A 24,603-nucleotide genomic window follows, 5' to 3' on the forward strand; every position below is an offset into this window, starting at 1 on the left:
ATCTTTCTTTATACCCAAAACCAAAAAGCTTCCTATAAAAAATAAATGTAAGTAATTATGTAGTTTAAACAAATTAAAATAAAAGAACAATTTAGTTTTTAAATGGAATTTCAATCTATTTTTGAGTATTTTTTAATTTTCGGAAAGATGAGTGTCCACCTTTTCTTCAGACAGCACAGATCTGCTTGATTTGGCTGTCACCTGCCATTTTAGTGGATCTGATAGCAGGAATTATCTGACTGAAATGGGCTTATGAAGGAATAATGTAATGGGCTCTATTACATTTAACATTTTCTTAAAACCTGCAATTTCCACTACCAATTAAGGTTTAACAGGGCACGAAATTAGCTACTTTTTTTGGTTGCACCGGTGCTCCTAACTTTAAAAATGTAGGCGCAACAGACAAAATTTAGTCGCACCCACAAAAATGATGACCACCGTGACCACACATTTTATATTAACAGATTCTATTGTAAATTAACAATCTAAACACAATTAACAAATAAACAAAAGTCTGCATGCGCTCACCGGCCCTGCACACACTGCTTGATGTGAATGAAATGAACTGAATTAACAATAATCACTGTGCTGTTCTCACAGTTGCTGTCTGATATCGCACAGATGATATTATAACTTATTATTTGCATACTTCATCTTAATAGCAGTAATGGTCTTTTCATGAGCTGCAATATCAGTTTCATCTCAGTGAATGCATGCGATGGTGGACGTGGTAGCATCTGCACGACTGACAGCATCGTGATGATTAAATGAAGGATTAAATAATGTTAGAACATCTCGTGCTTAAAATGTGTAGATGAGACAAACACTGTTACCTGAAAACTCCGTCCCATCGGCTTTACGGTGAATGCTTAGTCATAATGGAATGGAAGTCACTGGAAGTCTTTTATCTACTCTTACCAGCTAACTCTAGCTGGTTTCTAAAACTAAATCTGCCAGTGTTGTTTTAATTCTCTCGTATCCAGACCTTTACATTTCGCGGCTGTAGCGCCCTGTCTTCTGAACTGAGTGATTGACAGCTGATTTGAACCAATGGATTTGCGTTCTGTTCTAGCGCAGTTGGCCAATAAGAAGAGCTTGAAGGCGGGGCAAGAATTGCGGGCTTTTTTGTACTTCTTCTCTTTTATCTTTTTAGATAATAGTATGAATCGTTCAGTTTGCAATACATACCGAACTGAAAGTCTCGTACCGAACGGTTCAGTACGAATACGCGTATCGTTACACCCTTTATATATGTATACAGGGGTTGGTCAATGAAAATTAAACACTGGCACACTTTTGGTATATCAAGTGCCACGGTATCCAGGATTATGTCAGCATACCACCAAGAAGGATGATCCAACAGGAGTAACTGTGTAAGCAAGTGGAAGCTGTCTGAAAGGGATGTCCAGGTGCTAACTTGGATTGTATTAAAAAACAACAACAACATAAAAGCACACAGCTGCCCAATTCATTGCAGAATTTAATGTGTACCTCAACTTTCCTGTTTCCACAAAAAACTGTTTATCAGGAGCTCCACGTGGTCAAAATATATGTTATAACAAACCTTTGGTCCCTTGTGGCAATGCCAAATGTCATTTTCAATGGTGACAATTGTAATCTTGGGCTGTGGAAAATGTAAAACATGTATTGTTCTCTGATGAGTCCACCTTCACTGTCTTTCCTACATCCGGGAGAGTTACGAAGTAGAGAAGCCTCAAAGAATTGTACCACCCCAACAGTTCCATGCCTAGAGTGAAGCATGGGGGTGGATCAGTGATGGTTTGAGCTGCAATATCATGGTATTCCCTAGACCCAATAACGTCAAAACTGCTAAGGTCTGCCAAACCATTTTGGAGGACCATGTGCACCCAATGGTTCAAACATTGTATCCTGAAGGCGGTGGCCGTATATCAGGATGATAATGCGCCGATACACACAGCAAGACTGGTGGCAGAGTGGTATGATGAACATAAAAGTTGAAAATCTCCCCTGGCCTGCACAGTCACCAGATCATTTAGCCACTTTGAGGTGTTTTGAAGAAGCGAGTCAGGAAACGATTGTCTCCACCAGCACCATGTAGCATTAAGATTTATGTGGATGTGAGGTCAATTAATTAAATCACTTACTGGGTGACTAAGTTACTGTTCAGACAAAGTAATTAGAAAATTGATTTAAATAAAATTGTACACATGCATTTGGTAATTATTAATAAAATACTTTTTTAAAGGAACTTACTGGTGGAAAGAACCACACCACACCAAGGCCTTGTATACATCTGGGTTTGAAATCAAAGTTAACTTGGCCTTATTTTTGTTGCTTAATATCTATGCTAAGGATTTTTAAACCATTTAGCTACACCTGGCTGGTGTTAAACATCATCAATTTGACCACAAGAGGATGACACTAAATAATGTCAACAGTGTCTGAAGTGTTTTTAGCTTGTCTATTTCTAGTCACTTCCAGAGGTTGTAGACCATTTGATCTATATTACTTCTGTGTTAAAACCAAGCTGCCTTTGCAGTGTAAACTTCAATGAAATAAAAAACTTCCTTTTTGAAGCAAAATCACTCAATCATTCATTGGTTGTTTTGAATAATGTTAGCTGCTAAATTGACATTCAGTCTGCTTATTCCAATAAAATCAAGAAATTTGCTATTGTTTGTCTCATATACTGATTGACTTTCACTCTATACAGAAATAAAAAAAAAATTCTAAATTGCATTTCATTCATGGTGAGTAAAGGCAGACTGTGGTTTACGCAGATGTATTTTGAATGCCTCTCTTGTGACCGCATGTGATTGGATTTCGTAATGAATTTCTAGGGAAAGGTCTCTGATTTCATCACTGTAACTAGCCATTCCAAATTTATTCCAAGAATATTTATAGTATGTAAATACATGAGATTCATGATTTAAACTGCAGGCTTTTTTATTCAAACTATAATATATGATGCAATCCAACACTTGCACAAGCTAAACTTAAATACACCAATAATCTGATATACTAATAGCTAAATCTCAAAAAGCATATCCATTTTTCATGTTTAAAAAAAAAAATGCTGTTTTTTCAAACTACTATTTTAAAATGGCGTGAAACAACACAATATATATATATATATATATATATATATATATATATATATATATATATATATATATATATATACATATATATATATATATATATATATATGGTGTTTAAAAATCACTGTTTGGAGCTTAACAGTTAGTAAACACAAGTACATCTTATTGAACATTATTTATTTTCATCACCAATTATGGCAGTAGAACAGTTTCTCAAGCAGTCTGGGATGCATTTGGAAACAGGAGATGAGCCCCTGATCTAATGCGCCACCTGGCTTGAGAAACCTGACTTAATATTTGGGTAGCATACATACCCTTAATGCCTTCGGCAGAATTCAAATGAGCCATTTTAATCTAGATTAATCTAGATAAAAAAATTATCTATGCCCCCCTGTTTATTTTTTTCCCTAATTTCTGTTTAATGGAGGTAAAATTTGTTCAGCACATTTCTAAGCATAATAGTTTTAAAAACCTATTTCTATTAACTGATTTATTTTATCTTTGTCATGATGACAGTAAATAATATTTTACTTGATATTTTTCAAGACACTTCTATACAGCTTAAAGTGACATTTAAAGGCTTAACTAGGTTAATTAGGTTAACTTGGCAGATTATGGTAATTAGGCAAGTTATTGTATAATGATGTTTTGTTTTGTAGACTATCGAAAAAAAATTAGCTTAAAGGGGCTAATAATTTTGTCCCAAAAATGTTTTTTAAGAATTTAAAAACTGCTCTTATTCTAGCCAAAATAAAACAAATAAGACTTTTTCCAGGAGAAAAAATATTATCAGACATCCTGTAAAAATGTCCTTGCTCTGTTAAACATCATTTAGGAAATATTTAAAAAAGAAGAAAAAAATAAAATGGGGGCTAATAATTCTGACTTCAACTCTCTCTTTCTCTCTCTTTCTCTCTCTCTCTCTCTCTCTCTCTCTCTCTCTCTCTCTCTCTCTCTCTCTTCCTCTCTCTCTCTCTCTCTCTCTCTATATATATATATATATATATTTATTTATATATATATATATATATATATAATTTCTTAACCTCATTTCCTTTCTGATTTAATCAAACGCATGTAATGTATTTAAGCGATTTGATGTCTTCTTGTTTAGAACCATTTCAGTGTGGTCATGTCATTGGCCCATGAACATTTCCTACTTGTTATGAAACAATTTCATAACTGTAACAAGAGGCAATTCAATCATAACTTATTGTTAAAACAGCTGTCATAACATTTTTTATCAATATGTGGCTCTTTTTGAATTCTCAGTAGCTATAGAAATAAAAAATGTAAAACAGGAAATACGTTGGGACCATGGTTTTTGTTTACATCCCTCAAAATATTCTATACATACACATATTGCATTGTAAAAAAAAAAAAAAGTTTTACACAATCCCTTTATGTCGTCCCAACGTAAATCTATTCGTTAAACTTAATGGTTGTTGCAATTTTAAATTGATTGAACATTAAAGTTGTCCCAAAAAAAACCTTAAAAATTGTGTTGTTTAAGCTCATTGTATAAGTAGTTTGAACAAGCAAAAAAAATGGTTTTTGGAGTGCTGCTGTACATGGGCACACACACACACACACACACACACACACACACACACACACACACACACACACACACCAAAAAAAGTCCTGCGTTATGAGCTTATGAGCCATTTAAGTAGACCATCTTAAGATGCATTTAAACTAATAGCTCCTATTTTTCTGTACTACTCTACTCTGATATGTTTACTTTCTTTTTATATTGCAGCTGATACTTATGCAATTAAAGGTACCTAAGGGAATCGTTCAAAGCGTTTAAAGCATTTTTGTTTTGGTGCTGAATTTACCAATTGCAGCTTTATGGTCCAAAATACGGCTCTGGTCGAAGTTGGGAAATTACTGCCAGACATAAATCCAGCACCAGATGCCTGTTCTGACCCCAAACATCTTCGTGGCTCGTCCAAGAAAAAAAAAATATGCGACAGAACTGAAAACAAGTTTGTTTTTTCTACCAGACCTGAACTCTTGTCGAGGAATGCTAGTTGTGGATTTGTTGTTTGTCTGTAGGGAAACGAAGAGCCAGTTAATCAAATGTTTTTACTGGCTTTACTGCCTCGATTGCCCTAAGCTATACTGTTTACTTTCTTGATTATAGTTTTCATTTGTTATTTTGCTCATATTTCGCTAGTCGTTATAGCTCCTTTGCAGATTGTGGTGTGCCACAGAGAGTGAAGAAATTTCGACCTCAGCTTGTGCATAGATTTTGCTACTGGGCATGTTGTTCATCATTCTATGGAAGCTGTTTTGAGCGTTTCTTCTAAGTTTTCTCTAGTGGTGGAACAAATCACAAATCTCACGGTTAGGATTATATTATGGTTTTTTAGTCACAGATCTGACATTTTTTTATCAGCAAAAAGGAGAGGACTTAATGTAATTTGCTCACAATAACAATACTACAGCAAGGAGCTTTTGCTTTTAACAAACATAACTTATAGAAGAAAATCAAGAAATTACCAGTTGATTAAATCAAAGATTCAAATATAATATTCAATACCCAGTTGTTAAAGTGCAACAGATTAAAAACAAATTTTCATACTGTTGCTGATAATCTTAAATCTAAAGCATTATAATATTGTTAACAGAAACAAATCATTGTATTTATTTATTCCTGTTAAATTTTTAATTAACGATTTAACAACTCACTCATAAAAATGTCATTTTTGATTAGTGGATGATTCTTATTAGTCTGAATTTTTCAGTGACAGATTTTAAATTGTTGTTTGTCGCGACCTACTGGTACAATACTGGTTGAAAAATAAAGACTGAACCTCTTTCAAATGCTGATATAAACTTACTACAGATATCATCAAAAGAATAATAAACATATGCAAAACTTGTTTTTATAAAACTTGAGGTTTTATATTTAACGTTGCATGGGTGTTTGAATCGAGATCCCCATCTTTTAACAATGTGCAGCCATATACTGACTGGCAAAAGTCTTGACTTCTAGACTAGTTGATCATTTGAAAAAGTGGCAGAAGGTAGATTTTTCCAATGAATCATCTATTAAACTGCTTCCCAATCATCACAAAAACTGCAGAAGACCTATTGGAACCCACATGGACACAAGATTCTCATAGAAATCAATCGAGTTTGGTGCTGCCCATTACATTACAAACCACAGGAGTGGGTGAATTCTTCAGCAGGAGATCGCTTCTTCAGCCTCCATATCAAAGTTACTGAAAGCAAAGCAAAACAAAGCAACTTCTTTCATCATTATATTTAATAGAAAAATCAAAATTCTTCTGTATATGTGATTTTGAGTGATGCGGGAAGCATTTTGAATTCTTCAGTTTCTCCGTTAGCCATTAGCTATGTTTCCATTCGCCATTTTGGAATATTGCATAAAAAATGCTTAATGAAAACTTCAAAATGTGCATTTTTAATCTGCATTAAAAAATTTTTAAAGCTTTTTGTCATCTATTACATAAGACAAAAAACACATTGACCGCAGCAAATTCCAATGTTCTTCTTGATGTTTGGGTGCCAGGTTTTATTTAGGAAGTGGCCATTTTTCTTATTTTGACTGATGAAACCAATGCTTTTTAGCAAATGTTTTATGCATTAACATGCAGTGTTGCGCATAGTTTGCATATTTAAATATAGGTATTGTTGTTGACTGATTAACATGCCTCTTTCACAGTAGCACAACTTCACTGTATGTAATGAATCACTTCAAGCAATAGTTAAAAAAATTAATATTAATCCACAAGTCACGTGGGTACAGAACTGTGGGTTGGGATCTGCATAAATCAATTGCAGTCCGTTGCGATCCTAGTTTTCTCTGATCAAGCGGTGTTTAGAATACTCCTTTTTGTCCTAACAAAATGAGCCTATTATGTGCATGTGTGGATAACTTTACTGATTTTACTGCTCCCCGTCCAGCTGTAAATTATACTATGATTCTTGGCCTTGGATTGAAGTGCAGGAACTGGAGGAAAGCACCGCTGAGGCTCTCTCTCTCTCTCTCTCTTTCTCTCTCTCTCTCTCTCTCTCTCTCTCTCTTCTTTACCATTCACACACCCACATCTTACATAACCTTTTTCAGTCATAGTTGAAAGCATTTTCAAGCTTTTCTTGGGAATAAATGGCAGCCTGCTCTGACTTCTAAGAACAGCTGGATCTCTACAGTACCTATTCTGTCAATCCTCCTTTTTCCAGATGAATCTGTCACGCCTCCAGTCAGTTTGGTTTTTCATGACACTCAGGAAATCATCTGCACTTTGATATGTTTAGTCTTCGGCAGATATTGTAGAAAATGGATGAGATCTAGGTATTTTTCTATTTTGTCCTCAATGCTGCACTGACCCAGTGGCCCTTACACTTTGCTCCGGATCATGGCACCATATTTAGGGTAAATCCCAACAATATGAGAGTGCCGTTTCAGGATCAAGGCTGCTTCGCTGTCTTACACTGTTCTCATTCACTCAAACCCACACACTCGCACAAAGATTACTTTAATCCTTGTGAAATAAATATCTGCTCTCTGAAGCAATCTTCACTGATATAAAGCAGCGAAAACACACTTTGATAATATGACATTCTAGGTGTCGGTGCATTTTCTGATGTTCTCTTTGGTTTTAGATGTACTCTGAAACAATATTCATGCTTAAAATGAATCCAGGATTGGATTTTAAGTCCTGTACATTGACTAGTTAGTGACATGGGATTTCTTGCAGTGGATATACTGCTTTGCCAGCACAATTTGCAGTAGAATTATGACAAGAAACTTTTCTTTAAACAAGCAAAGAAACAAAAAAGCAAAAATGGGAATAGAAATGAGACGTTAACATTTAAAGTAAACATGAAACAAAAGTCTCTATTGACATGCAGGAACAACCTATTCTCCAAAAAGTCTCCATTTTATGTTATCTTTATGATTTGTTCCCCTAATTTGATTGTGGTATGTGGCCTGACTTAAGGCTTGTTGAAGCATTTTTCCCTCCAATCTTTTTTGTTCATCTTATGGTGTCACTAGGATTATTTTGTACTTTCCAATGGAGTCTGAACATCCCATATACTCATTATTTTGGACCCAATTTGCACTCCCTGTTATCCGAGCTCTATAGCCTTGTCACAACAGATTTTTTGTTTTGGATTAATTTGGATTGTTTTACTACTTCCATACTGAGTCAGTGTCTACCAGATTTGGGCTTAGTTTCCACCGTCCAGTGAGCGAGTGTCTTTTTGTCCCTTAAAAAAAAATTCAATCTTCCAATCCGTGGTGTCATTACACATAATTAACTGCTGATTGAGTTGAAGGCTTTTTCATCCCTATAATTTTGACCCAATTTGTGGCCAAAAAAAAAGTCTTCATTGTGTGTCATCATTGCGATTTATGTGCCAGTTTTCCACCCCTAATACCTATCTTTAACCCCTTATACAATGTTTAACCCCTAATACAATAGTTAATAAAAGTAATTGAGCTGCACCAGGCCTTGGTTTGTCCCTAAATCTTTCTCCAAATCTAAATCTCCTTAAAAAAAGTCCAAGACAAGTTAAAGGGTTAGTTCACCCAAAAATGTAAATTCGGTCTATAATGCTCACCCTCATGTCGTTCAAAATCCCTGAGACATTCGTTCATCTTCTGAACACATATAACAATATTTTAGATGCAATATTCAAGAGCTTTGGAATATTCTGAAGCAACAAGAACACTTTTGTGTGGAAATAAAAATAAAAATAATGACTTCAGTTCAATCATCAGTGCACAGCGCTCTCATGAATGTGCACCTTATACTGACATTGAGGAGTAGAAGTGGTTTATTGTTTTTGTATTTTTTACCTGTTACTACAAATAAAGACATTGTCAGGTAGAATAAAGGAAATGGAAGTGATCACCAGTGAACCCAAACAGCCAACAAGCATTTAAAAATATAATTAATGCTCCTACAGAGTGGCACGGTGGCGCAGTGGGTATCGATGTCACCTCACAGCAAGAATGTTGCTGATTCGAGCCTCGGCTGTGTCAGTTGGCATTTTTGTGTGTTTGCATGTTCTCCCTGCTTTTGCGTGGGTTTCCTCCAGGTGCTCCGGTTTCCCCCACATTCCAAAGTCATGCTGTACAGCTAAATTGGGTAACCTAAGTGGCCGTAGTGTATGTGAGTGAATGAGTATGTATGGGTATTTCCCAGTGATAGGTTGCATGGCGACCACTGATTGTTAAAGGGACTAAGCCGAAAAGAAAATGAATGAATAAATGGATGAATGCTCCTACAGACATTTTTGAGGATGTTTTGTTTGTCTAGATTTTGAACAAGCTGGGACCGTTGCTCTCTATGGAGGATAAGGGAGCTCTCTAATTTCATCTTAAATAACTTGTGTTCCAAAAATGAACGGAGGTCTGAGAGTGAATAATTAATGACATACTGTGTATCCGGAAAGTATTCATAGCACTTCACTTTTTCACATTTTTTATGTTACAGCCTTAAATTAATTTATTTCCTAAAAATTCTACACACAATACCCCATAATTACAATGTGAAAAAAAAGATTTATTGAAATTGTTGCAAATTTATTCAAAATAAAAAAACCTGAAAAATCTCATGTACATAAGTATTCACAGCCTTTGCTTAATACTTTTTGATGCACCTTTGGCAGCAATTCCAGCCTCAAATCTTTTTGAATATGATGCCACAAGCTTGGCACACCTGTCTTTAGGGATTTTTCCCCAGTCCTCTTTGCATTACCTCTCAAGCTCTATCAGGTTGGATGGTAAGCGATGGTGTACAGCCGTTTTCAGATCTCTTTAGAGATGTTGAATAGGATTTAGATCTGGGCTCTGGCTGGGCCACTCAAGGACATTCAAGGACAAGTTGTTGTGAAACCATTCTATTGATATTTTGGCTGTGTGCTTTAGGTCATTGTCCTGCTCGCAAATCTGTCATCAAGCGCACTCTGAAGCAGGTTTTATTCAGGATGTCTGTGTAGATTGCATTGCTCTTTCCCTCTATCCTGACTAGTCTTCCAGTTCCTGCTGCTGAAAAACATCCCCACAGCATGATGCTGCCACCGCCATGCTTCACTGTAGGGATGGCATTAGCCTGGTGATGAGTGGTGCCTGGTTTTCTCTAAAGGTAACGCCTGGCAGTCACTCCAAAGGGTTCAATTTTAGTCTCATCAGACCAGATAATTTTGTTTCTTATGGTCTGAGAGTCCTTCAGATGCATTTTGGCAAATTCCAGGCGGGGAGTGGTTCTCCCCTGATCAATCAGCTTAGATGGCCGGCCAGCTCTAGGATGAGTTCTGGTGGTTCCAAACATCTTCCACTTGTGGATGATGAAGGCCACTGTGCTTATTGGAACTTTCAGGCAGCAGACATTTTTCTGTAACCTTCAAAAGCCTTGTGCCTTGATATAATCCTGTCTCGGAGGTCTAAAGACAATTCCATTGTCTTCATGCTTGGTTTGTGCTTTGACTAAATATATTCAATTCAATTCAATTCAGCTTTATTTGTATAGCGCTTTTACAATGTAGATTGTGTCAAAGCAGCTTCACATAAATGGTCATAGTATAACTGGAACAGTGTAGTTCAGTTTTTAGTGTTTAAGTTCAGTACAGTTCAGTTTAGCTCAGTTCAGTGTGATTTAATCATTACTGAGAGTTCAAACACTGAAGAGCAAATTCATCGATGTATAGCTCAACCAATCCTGAACCATGCGAGCCAGTGGCGACAGCGGAGAGGGAAAAAAAACTTCACCTGATGGGAGTGAAGAAAAAAAACCTTGAGAGAACCAGACTCAGTTGTGCATGACCATTTTAATTTCTCCGCTGGCCAAGAGTCTTGTGCAGAGCTTCAGTCACCGCGATGGAGGCTGGAAGATGGCCTCAGCAAAGACTCGTCTGTCCCTGGAGCGTTGCTGGAATCAGACACATGTTCTCTACTCCCCTTGACCATCAGCGCAGCAGCAGCTCAGGATATGGCCTGGTCCCGGATATGGAAACCTTATATACCACAGGTGAACTCCAATTAAGCTGCTAAAGCATCTTAGTGAATGGAAGTCTTTGGAGCAGTGTGCAGTGCAGTGTGGTGCAGTGTGACTGGCTTTGGGTGAACTAACCCTTTAAACTCATTTGTGGCATAATTATCACCAAAAATGAATTCTGATGTCTCTCATTTTCTTAAAAAAAGAAAAGAAAAAAAAGAAGCTGCAAACTCGAAGGAAGTGTAAAAAAATTGGTAATCAGATGTGGTAATTATGCCAGAAGTGATGTCAAATGAGTCTCACATACAGAACTCTGAGTATTCTTTCTTTGTTGGTTCTGTTAGCATTGAATGTTGTGTTAACTCAGCATTGACCCTCTCACCTTTAAGGCCAAGTAGGCCTTTGTCGAGTCTGGAACAAGTCAGGGTGGTTTTGCTGGTTTCCGCTTTGACTGTTTGCTTTATCTCCCGCCTGTGTGCATTTGCTATAAACATTAAACTGCTGTCTTGTGATCCCAGCAAACTACATTATGCACACAAAACATTTAAATACACTTTTTTTTGGCCCGATCGAGTTCCTAGAAAACGTTAGTGGTATTTTCGGGCACACCCAGTGCGATGGATTTAGGGAAGCTGAGTTGCAAACGGTTTTGCCTGAACCACAGGGTCTAAAATAAAACACTGGAGTGAAGCTTGACCACACTGCAGCGTGAATTGGATTGAAGGTTAAGATCTACTGTGTAGGTTGACCAATCTATGAATGGAGAACATGAAAGCATCTAGTGTTTACTAAAACCTACCAACTCAAATGTGGAGTTTTCATCGTCTACTCTGCTTTCATTTATCTCATAACCACATCACAAGACAGTTTTACCCCAATATGACATGAGTTAGTGACTCGGCTACAACTTCACATGTAACATTGCACATGAAACACATCTTGGGGCAAATCTGATTAAGTTGGTGTGGTTTCTCTCAACTGTTGATTCAGCAGGGCTTGGTTACTCACTATGATTACTCGCCCCATAATCTGATTTGCCACAGTATTATGGGATTACAATGGCTGAGAGGGCAGTCTGGATTTACATAAAGCCATTGAGCAATAATCATTGACCCAACTTTAGGATTTGTTGTACGGGCCACGGTCAGATCCAATCACGTCAAGTCGCTGAGTTTACTATGATGTCAAAAGTAAAGGTGCTTTGGTAGTAAATAGATGTTAAATTTAAAAAAGATGACTAGGCATTTTTACAATATCAAAGTATAGAATATTAACTTATAAATGAGTACACCGCCTTTTGAAAATGAGTATTACTATTCATTTACAGGGAATATAGACAATATATTTTGGGTTAATTAAACAGAACAGAAACAGTTTTATTATTAAACTACACTAAAATGATACTTATTAACCTTTTCACGCATGAGTTTTAAATAATCCAGCTGACCTTCCTGCGTGCGTTTATTTTTTTGTAATTGTTAGTTAGTTCATTGCGTTCCAGGTTCCAATAGCGACTTATCAAGTTTATCACGTGACCCACCAGCCCCAATGATCTATTTATATGTCTTATTTTGTTTCTTTTTGCCCTTTTCTGTAAATATTGACAAATGTTACAAATCTATTGTGAATTTTCTGATACTCAGATTCTCAAATATGTGATTGAACATATAGTTTGTCTTTTAAACGGCTGAATAATCATTGTATTATTTAGTATATGACAGATAATGGGCACCACCATTGTTGCTAGAAGGGGTACAAATACGATCCGAAGTTAACAAGAAGTGTTTATATTATTTATAAAATTATGCATTATTAATATTTTATTAGCTACTGTAGATGGGATTCAGCTGATTGTGTTTTTATGTTATATTTTATTAGATTATGCTATATTAAAGTAAGTATCCTCAGCTTTACCCCATCTAGACTTCACCACGCTACAGTTGAGGATACTCACGTCGACATAGCATGATTGTTGACATTGTACAAAAAATTATATTTTTACAGTTGCGTGAGGGCTAAATTTAGAGTTGAGGTTGGGGTAGACGCTAATAAATTACAATTAATGTGTAATTTAATAAATAATATTAACACTTCACGTTAACTTTCGATCACAGCTCTATCCCTTCTAGCAACAACCGTAGGAGAGATCTGAGCTGGTGGATTTACTTTATGTTTATTCATAGTTTATTTTGCTGAAATACATAAAGGTAAGCAACTTTTTATCTGGGAAAGGAATAGAGAAAATATTCTAGAAACAAACTGTTTGTATCTTAAGAGAACAAAGCACATCGTCCAGTTAAATTAAAAAATAATTATTATTACCGTCTTCATAGCGTGTATTTTACAAACCTTAAATGTTATGTTTTGCTAGTAGTTATGTGTATTTGAGTATCTAAATCCTAAAATAAATGTTATTTGTGTGAAAGCACAGATAAATTGTGATTTGTTTTGTGCCTCAGCGCACACTGTCAGATTTGAATTTGTGCAGTTGATGATGTGCGCTTTAAACATTCTAATCACACCGGTGTGATCGGTACCTACATTTTTATATAGAAATAGAAAGATAATGCATTTTACAAGCTACAAAAAATTGTAAACTACAAAAATCTAAATTCTCTTGATTTTCCTCATTATTTAAAAAATATATAGTTTTTCATTAAATTAATTTGGGAGTTCTAATTTTTAAACAGTGATATTTTGTTAGACTCATTTCAGTTTTGGCTTTAGTGCTGACCAATCTAATGTACATACACAAATATATTATTATATAGCATTTTATAATATATGTTAACTTAAAAGAGAGATCTGTGAGGGCTGTCCTCATTTATGCTTAGCACTGTATATAGCTCATACATTAATATCAAGCATTGTACACTTCTACTAAAATTGCTATATTTCATTAATTAAAACAAAATATGGGCCTGTTGAATTCTTGATTCTGATTGGTTGATCAAATGGCTAATTTTAAGTTCACTTTGATACAATCTAGATAATAGCGTCAGTTATAATAGAAAATAGAGATATGGTGATTGATAATACTTGATAATAATTGAGTTTAATTAATGACAAAATCTCATTAATAATTGAAAAATAGGGTGGAGGGAGAAAATTGTTTCAAATACTGTGGAAGGAATCGAACCAAAATGTATTCTTTTTTGTTGTTGCATGTGTCAAGAAGCACATGTTCAGTTATGTTGGCTGCTGATACTTTTGGTGTTGGTTGGATTCCAATATGTTTTTTTCAAATATGTTTGTTCCCAGCGGGTTGCATTATTGAGGAGTTCCAGTGATAATAGTTCTGTGATATTATTGGGAAATCCCTTTTGGAAATGTTTAAAAAGCACGATTTGGGACTTTTTTTATTGTGATCCAGAATGAATGTGGGGATTTTTGTTCACTGATTTTCATACATTACATATACTGCTAACTTTCAGTAGGAAAAAATCCCCAGATTTAGGAATGCAGTGACTGTACTAATAATAATTGTAAAAAAATCCAGATGACTTTCCCTCTAGAAACCCAGCTTCATCATGATATTCAATATTCAATCACTCAGGACTGAAATCAAGTTCAAGTCAATGTGTGGACATGCAGTAGAATGAAATGTCATGTCTCACAGGACCATGGTGTGACATAAATAAACATAATCATAAATATAAAAAACAACACTTTATGTAAGAGCTATTTTAAACCTATACTGAACTAACATTCTGGAGCATTACACTAACTATACTAACCATACCTATGCTTTAAATACTTAAATTATACATATAACCTAACAGTCTACACTGTTAGACTTTGCCACGATTTTACAGTTATGTACTGCAAAAATAACCAGTAAAATACCATACCGATTATATACAGTTCACTACTGTAAAATACACTGCCTTGTGGGTAGTTTAAACACTTTTACAGTAACTTACTGCATATTAGGAATTTGCAGTATTCTACTGTAATCAAAGCAGTCAAGTACTTCTACTGTAATTGAAGACTACAGATTACAGTAAAAATGAAGTTCATGAAAAAATGTATCATAAAATGTAATTAGAATAGATTGGTGAATGAAAATTACTTTTGTAGACCATTTAAAATGGATATAATAACAATAAATATATATATATTTTTTAAATAGCACAAATACTGAGATTAAATACATAATCTCATCACTTAAATTTAATAGTAATCACTAAAAATGAAGGTTTTGTGCTGCTAGTGTAAAACATTTCAATAAAAGTGCTGTAAAAATTTGCCATACTTTAAAAACAAATATGGTAAAGGGCATTTTACCGTAAAAAGAAGTTGAGGTATAGCTATTTTACCATAAAATGAAATTACTGTAGAAATGTACTGTACTGCACTACTTCTTTAAACTCTTGAACAGGTAAGTTACGGTAAAGAGGCAGTTGCGATAACTTGCAGTACTGCCAGTAAGTTACCGCACAAATACAATAAAATTCTTTAAGAGTGTATACAAGTACTTTTAAATAAGACAGAACAATATGTTGTTCAAAGGATGTATGTAAGGTTGCAACATGATTTGTGGCACATTTACAGGTATGAGTCCTTAAAAGGTAAAGTTTACGTAAAGTGTCTGGTGCATTTAGAGAGAAGAGTGTTTCTACAGGTAGTTTTGTCAAACCCACTCACCTGTGTGAAGCACACTCAGAAATGCACCATGTTTTTATCGCTTTATGCAGTGATTTGTAAAAAAGTGCCTGGTGTAAATGTGCAAACTGGTGTAAGTCTTTAGAAACATGTCAAAGTCTGTTTTCTACGAGTGGTTTGTCAAGCCCACTCACCTGTGTGAGGCAAATATCTTGTGTTTTTGAATAGTACACATTTCTGTCATCATCATGTCTTCCAAAGATTTGATTTTCTCTGCACTTTCTCAAACCGTGCACTGATCTGAATGTGGATAGTCAGGCAGATTTCAACCTGATAAAGGGTGAAGTTTATTGCACCACCTGTGTGAAGAGAGCCAAACAGTTTTACTGGCATTAAACATAACCGTCTTGAACACAACACTGTTAATATGCTGTTCATTATACACTCAGAAAAATGTTGTTTTGTGACATTGATTGCTCAATGAAGAATCTTTGAATGAAGTATAAAAACCTAAAAATGAAACAATTCGATGTGGATTTCTTAATACTAAGGAAATGTTATTCAAGTGTGCAATAGAAGGATAAAATGTTCTTCTATGGCATTGTTGCAAAAAAAGAAAAAACTAAAAGATTGAGAAATTCATAAAGGTTTTGAGCTACTTGATGGTGTTTTTTTTTTTTTTAACAAATTGTCCCTGTAAGAAGATATGAAATCTAGCTTCACACTGTACAACCACTTTAAAAAAATCAGGGTTACACACAATTTATTCATGTTTTCCCAACACAAATTGATTACGTTAACTTAACACATTTAAGTGGATTGAACATAAAACAATCAAGTTGTCCCAAACAAAACAAAAAAAAAAACTCTTTGAATTTGAATAAGCAGCAGAAATAATTTTTTAAGTGACGAATAACAATAAGATGTTTGATATGTTTTTCATTCAACAGCAGTAAACTGTCTATTTTCCCCTTCTTTCTTCATCTTGTTCATGTTGCTTTGAATCAAATAAATATATCCGATATCAGAGCAAAATCCACAAAAATCCACTTGGATGCTTGTTACTGGTATAGCAAAATGCATTTAAAGCAATTATTCATTGAAACCAAATGAATGATTGGCAGATACGTTCAGCTGTGTGTTTTGTGTGCATACAGAAAGGCTTCATGTTGATGTTTTTAGTGCACAGCTGTATTTACTGTGTGTACATTTTAGCATAATTGTGTAGTTCATGGAAGGAACGGATATAGCAAGTGAAAAATGTGAAAAAGAAAAGACCTGCGTATTGCATTTAGCTTGAAATAAAACGAATTAAAATGTCCCACTGGAGAAAACTGAGCTTTGGTTTCTTGGAAACTGAGCTTTGGTTCTCAGGGCCTGATGCCACAGCTATCTGAAGCCTTTTTAAGGCCCCCTTTTTCTTTTTGTGTTATTTTTAAAATATGTACAGCACAGCACTTTCCCCATTTGATTCACACGTGTAACAATTCATCGCAAGAACTACGGTTATGCTGCGAAACTGTGGGAAAATCACACATATGGGCTTTTGTATAACCTTACCCTACCTCTAAACCAACCCTCACAGGGAACATGGTAGATTTTGGTAAACATAGTAGATAATACAGTTTTACATTTTAAACCATTTCAACATTTAAAATCTTGACCATACATTCATTAATTTTTTTTTTTCAGCTTAGTCCCTTTCACTGGGAAACACTCATACACACTAAATCACACACATACACTACGGCCAATTTAGCTTACCCAATTCACCTGTACGCATGTCGTTGGACTGTGGTGGAAAGCGGAGAACCTGGAGGAAACCCATGCCAACACGGGGAGAACCTGCAAACTCCACACAGAAATGCCAACTGACCCAGCCGATGCTTGAACCAGCGACCTTCTTGCTGTGAGGCGATTGTGCTATACCCACTGCGCCAACATGTCATCAAATCTAGCCCAATATGTCGTTATACAAATTTTTGTTCTCATAAACCCTAGACAAACCATTTGTTAGAAACATAGGAATTCTGTGACAATTTTTGAATGTTAAAAGACCAAAACGTGCTTATAAACCAATTTTAAATTGTAATATCAAGGTATAACCATGTTATTATACGCCCTTTTGATTCATACATGTAACAGTTTTAACCCAGGCTCATTCTGAAAACTTATCGCTATATACATTTCTGGAAAGCACCAAATACATCCTTTTTTTTTTTTTTTTTTTTGCGAATCCACCAGAAGCCACTGTGTATGCAGTTTAAGATCTCAAATTTCTTTTGCGAGTGCTATTTATGCTTGCTGTTCTCGCGTAAATCCATAAGAGGCCACTGTCAACTGACTGACTGACTGACCAACCGACAAATGCCCTTACTCGCCTTCTTCCCTCAACCTTACCAATAGTGTTTCGAAAAGCACCGATTGACCAGACTCATCCACTTCCCAAAAATCAATTGACAGTATATTGAAAAGCATTTAACATTAACTTAACCACGTTTTTAGATTTTACCACATTCTTACCCTTTTATCTACTTGTCTATTTCCTTTTTTGGCTTTTGTTTTTGTCTTATCTGTTTTCTGAAACCATTCTTTGCCAGACTTGAGCCCTGTCGTTGTGGTCAAATTCTCTTTGCCTCTCAAGTCTGTCAACGCATGCTGCAAGCCACTAGACACGCTGGTTACAGCAGGAAAGCAGTCCATACGAAGGTAAACGGTCATCTGCTGTAGCCCGAAAAGGAAAAATGTCATAATCCGTAGACAAAATGCACTCATACTTAGTTCTGGCGACATAATTCACGATCTCCAAAAATGTAAATATGGCTATGTTTTCAGAATGTTGAACAATTTATTCCAAGCACTTCTGAAGTTCTGCAAAACTATGGTAAAAGCAAACATGGGGGGAATTTCGAGAAATTTCGAGAAAGTCTTAATTTAAAAGGAATCAATGTATGTCCTCATAAACCATTTCAACATTGTAAAACCCCCATGTCATAACACAACTTTGTGTCCTCATAAACCACACAAACAAGCACACACACACACGTTTATTGGAAACACGGGAAAATTCTGTCAAATTCTGAATTTCTTTCAAAAGACCAACATTATTTTTAAGTGTATTGAATTACAAGGAATTTTTCTTTTAGACCAACTTTAAATTGTCATACCAAGGTTATAACCCAGTCAATTTAAAAATTTGCAAACATACACAAGTACACATACACCCAAACCAAAAAGTGGCATACAAAGTAGTTCATAAAACCTTTGCTCCATATTTCAAGCTTTCAAAAATCTCAAGTTTCTCAAAACAATGTCACACCTGTTTACATCTTTATTGCCATATCTGAGAATAAAATCTGTCAGACTTGGCTTAGTAAATTAACAGAGCAAATTAAATTCCATCAAAGCACGTTAAATACATCAACATATTGCCAATGCAGTCATGGCACATTACAGTAATAAACAGCATACATGAGTTTACATAATGAGTAATGCTGGAGTGTAGGCGGTGAGCAGTGATTTATCTGAAAGCTTGTTGTGGTAAATGTAGATGATTGTAGATGAATGTAGAGATTTTAATCATCTTTAATTATTTAATCATGCTAGGTGACATTAGTGTGCATTTGCTTTGTCTGTATTTTGTTTATGATTTAGCTTGCTGCAGTGCTTGTTCTCAAAGTTGATCAAAACAATATAATTGAAACCATGTAATTTAGAATGCAGGCTAACTGAATCACAAAATTCATCAAAATACCCACCCATAAAATATATAGTTCAAAGATTCTGACACAACAGTGAACATGCGGGACTCAAAATTAAAGCCTGAGCACAAACAGGACAAATCTTTTGTGATTGCGAAATCTTTAAGACAAAGAAACCGAGTGCTGTCTGGCAGTTGTTCACCCCAGTTTGATCTCTTCTCTCTCTCTCTCTCTCCCTCTCTCTCTCTCTCTCTCTCTCTCTCTCTCTCTCTCTCTCTCTCTCTCTCTCTCTCTCTCTCTCTTTGTGGGAAGTGGTCTGTGAGGTTTGCTTCAGGCCTGTTTGTTTGATTAGTTCAGCTGTTTCGTCTCAGATATTTTCATCACTATTTATTCCTGTACTGTGTTTACACACTTGAGCTGTGTCGGCTGGGGATGCTGAGCAGGGCCCCAAATACACATTTAAAGGCAGAATTAGATATGTTCACATTATCCCCATATGGATGGATTAAAAAGGGTCATTTTTATTGCGGTCAGATGCTTAAACTGGCACAGAAGTCAACTATGTTCCTTGTTGTATTTTGGGTTCATCCGATTTCAGTGTATTTTTCTGTTTTTAGGTTAGCCTGGGTGTTTTTAAGCTGTCACATGTCCTATATTTTCTGTGGTGAGAGAGAAAAAAATGGAGGCTTGAGTATTTGTTTTTTTCTTTGACTTGCAACAATTTAAAGAGACTAACAACAAGCTAACAGCTGCTTAGCAACAGTTATAATTGGTCACATCACTCTGGCAGTACATTTATAACAGCTTGGCAACATTGCATGCAACCCAGCAAACCCTAGAAATAGGCTAACAACTATTTAGAACACCTTAGCAACATCACAGTTTCCAACAACCACACAAACAATTTTCCAACAAGAAGTTAAAGCATCTTAGCAATCATCTAGCAACCATTAGAAACATACTAACACAGGAAATCTTAGCATGTCAAAGACTTCCTACACCCTAGAAGCATGGCAGCCATTTTAACACATTATCACCTGCGCAACAACACTATGATGATAACCACTCAAATTGCTGTACCAACTTCATAGCACACACACTGCCGCCAACAACAGAACACCTTGGAAACGGCATACCAACGCTAACAACCTCCAACAGCACTTCATAACAATCACTACCTCGACACCCTACAACATAATTACAACCTTTTGGAACACCTTTGGAACTGGATAGCAACACTTACAGCTTCCAACAACACCTTAGCAACATAAACAACCTCTAAGAACACCTTAGTAACTGCATAGAAACACACACAACCTCAAATGTCACTCCAACAACATAATTACAATCTTCTGGAACACATTAGCAACTTCGAGGGACCTCGAACTTTAACATCACCATCGCAGCATAGTAACAATCAACCAAAAAAGCAACTAAATAAAACGCTCACAACACCCTAGCAATGTAATAACCTCTCAAAATGCCTTAGGAACTGCATAACAACATTAACAGCACCCTAGCAACACAACAACAGCTCAGAAGACACAAGCAACTGAATAGCAACACTCACAGCCTCTAACAACACACTAGAAATAAGATATTGACCTGTATGAACACCTAAGCAGCTGCATAGTGACACTAACAGCCTTCATCAACACCCTACAATATGATAACAATCTCTTAGAATACCTAAGCTACTGCATAGCAACACTTACAGCCTCCTTCAACACCCTAGCAACGCGATAACCATAAAAAAAGTCTTAGCAACTTCATAATATTTGACACCTCAACATCCTACAATATGATTACAACCTTTTGGAACACCATTGCAACTGCATAGCTACACTTACAGCCTCCAACAGCACTGTAGCAACACAAAACAACTTTTCAGAATGCCTAGCGACACTCACAGCCTCCAAGGTCACCCTAGCAACATGATTGCAATCATTTGGTATACATTTGCAACTCCAAAGCAACACTAACAGTTCCAACATCATCATGGGAACAAGGTACCAATCACTTAAAACATCTGAGAAACTAAACAGCAACACAGCCTTTAGCAACACCCTAACAATATGATAATAACCTCTCTGAACACCTTAGCAACTGTATACCAACACTAACAGTTCTAACATCACCCTGGCAACATGGTAAAAATTGCTCAGAACACTCGAGCAACTAAATAGCAACCCTCAAAGCCTCAAACAACACCCTAGCAACATAATAATAACCTCTCAGAACACCTAAGCAACGTAAGCAACACTCACAGCTTCCAAAAACACACTAGCGATATCATAACAACCCCTCAGACTAACCGGGGCAACTGCATAGCAACACTCACAGCAACTAGCAACAGCCTACAAATATAATGGTGACCTCTCTGAACACCTTAGCAACTGCACACCAACCCTAACAGTGCCAACATCACCCTAGCAACATGGGAAGATTTTTTTAATAAACCTAAATAACTAAATGGCAACACTCACAACCTCCAGCAACACCCTAGCAACATGATAACCAACTCTCTAAACACCTTGGCAACTCCACAACAGCATTCACAGTTGTAACAACACTGTGGCAACATGGTAAAATCTCTCTGAACACCTAGGAGATGCATAGCAACACTCACAGCCTCTAGCAACACCATAACAACATGATACCATTCTCTCAGAACACCTTAGCAACTCTGTAACAACATTCACAGTTGCAGTAACATGGTAGAAACATGGTAAAGATCCTTCAGAACACCTGGGAAATGCATAGCAATACTCACAGTCCCCATCAACAACCTAATAACATAATGTCAATCTCTCAGAACACCTTAGAAACTCTATAACAACGTTTATAGTTACAACAACACCCTAGCAACATGGTAAAAACCTCTCAGAACATCTGGGAAATGCATAGCAACACTCATAGCCTCCAACAACACCCTACCTACATGATGACAATCTCTCAGATCACCTTAGCAACTGTATTACAATATTCACCTTTGCAACACCACCCTAGCATCATGGCAAAATACCTCACAACACCTGGAAAATGCATAGCAACACACAGTCTCCAATTACACCCTAACAACATGAAAACAATCTCCCAGAACACCTTAGCATCTCCGTAACAACATTCACAGTTGCAACAACACCCTAGTAACATGTTAAAATCCATCAGAACACCTGGAAAATGCATAGCAACACTAACAACCTCCAACAACACCCTAATAACATGATAACAATCTCTCAGAACACCTTAGCAACTGCTTAACCACATTCACAATTGCAACAACACCCTCACAACATGGTATCAATCTCTCAGAACACTTCAGCAACTGCATAACAACCTTGACAGTTGCAACAACACCCTAGCAACATGGTAAAAATCCTCAGAACACCAGGAAATTGCATAACAACACTCACCACCTCCAACAACACGCCAACAACATGATAACAATTGCTTAGAACACCTTAGCAACTTCACAACAACACTCACAGTTGCAAAATCACCCTAGCATCATGGTAAAATCTCTCAGAACACCTTAGAAATGCATAGCAACACTCACAGCCTCCATCAACCAACTACAAAATCTGCACAGCAACTCAAATCGCCCACAACACCATAGAATATCATTGACCACAACACAAATATTAAATGAAACCCAAGGCAACCATAAACCTGCTGTACCGATATGTGAAATCACAATCTAGTCCAATGATTTGGGCCGTTCATGTAGTGAAATGAGTTCACACGAGCACAAGCGCACTGAAAAACAGCCGATGTGGGGTTTCCCCTTGCCCTCAGATGGAAATAAAAAAATGCAGAGATGACTTCTTACACAGTTGTCTCTAAGGCTGTCAATTATGTTTGCAAAAGCCATGGATGGGAGTCAGTGCAGAATAATGACAACAACATCACAGAAACTGTGCTTAAGGTCATGAGGGTGTGAATGCCTGAGTTTCACACTGTTTCAATCAGACCAGCTACATTCATTACACTGCATTTCTACAACTAACCATGATTGTTTGTACACAATTAAACCTTCAGAACTTTAATGTTGCCCTTGACGTCATCTGAGTTGTCAAGTAAGGTATATTCGGGTAAGAGCGTCTCCTCTCAGAGGCATTGAATGAGCCTTGTTGTCTTGTTTGCTCTGTGGTGTCTAGTGTGTGTGTTATGAAGAGCTGTTCCTTTGATATTCAGATTCTAATGGAAAACGTTTCTATGTACCGTGTCCACCCAAACACTCATTTAATCGACCCTCAGTGGAGTCCTCTCCAGCTTTGTTTACGCAACTCGATAGCCTCCATTTTGTTTGGTTTGCTTCAACACTTAAACAACAAAATGTGTGCCTCTTTGTCCTCGTTTTGCTCAGTCAGCCTGATGATTAAAAAATTGTTTATTTGAATAGTTTAAGGTTTTGTTACTGACTGTAATTGCTTTTCCGATTTTTATTTTGCATGCGCAGTTAAGAGGCTTCGCATGTGGGGATGTTTTCCCTTTAGACTTAGTTTCCTTTTAGACTAATCAAACTAAATTTGGACGTGTGAGGAAGTGGTGTGTTGTTATGCGGGTGTGAACGTCTTTCTATCTGTGTATCTGTTTGTCTATTGTTTTCTGCTGACAACTAATCTGCTTTGCTGGTCTTAGGTTAACTGCTCTGCTAGCCTTTCAGCTTATTTAGTTTTACGTTTACAAAAAAAAAAAAAAACACTTAAAATGAATAAGGGGTTTTCATTTATACTAAAAATTTATAAATTAATACTTCATTTATACTTGTTATTAAGATTATTAATGTTTTTGTACATAAAGTTCTAAAATATTCAAGGGTTGCACTGTTTATTGTTGAATCTGATATATTTAATTAAAGTTTATTTCTATAGCGCTTTTTTTTTGCACATTATCGCATTACAATCAGATTAAGTTAAAGTTACAATCAAATATGAGTTATTAAACACAAAATTAACCTGCCATTTTATTGCATATAGGTTATGTCTCTGTACATGTTTAATGAAGTGTATTTGTGTATTAAATTATGGTTTGTGTATTAAACTGATGGTATGAGTTTGTATGAGTTGTCCTTGAAGTCCTCAATACGCTTATTTCACGCGGCTGCCTTTTTTAAGAACCAAAGCGAGGCTGCAGTGGGAAGAAACCCAGAAGTATAGGACCAGCACTGTAAACATTGCAGTAACATGCTGTGTACTACAAACCTCTAGCTGTTGCCGAGATTTCAAAATG

At 36.2% G+C, this 24,603-nt stretch overlaps 1 protein-coding gene across 14 annotated transcripts in view; it reads left to right on the forward strand.

The window, feature by feature from the left end:
• slc2a4rg (SLC2A4 regulator) overlaps nucleotides 1–24,603 on the forward strand; it is a 147,901-nt gene that overhangs the window by 26,666 nt on the left and 96,632 nt on the right. The gene's annotated exons all lie outside the window — the stretch shown is intronic.

The sequence above is a fragment of the Danio rerio genome, chromosome 23 (genome assembly GCF_052040795.2).
Source record: "Danio rerio strain M-AB ecotype USA chromosome 23, GRCz13ab, whole genome shotgun sequence".
Lineage (NCBI taxonomy): Eukaryota > Metazoa > Chordata > Actinopteri > Cypriniformes > Danionidae > Danio > Danio rerio.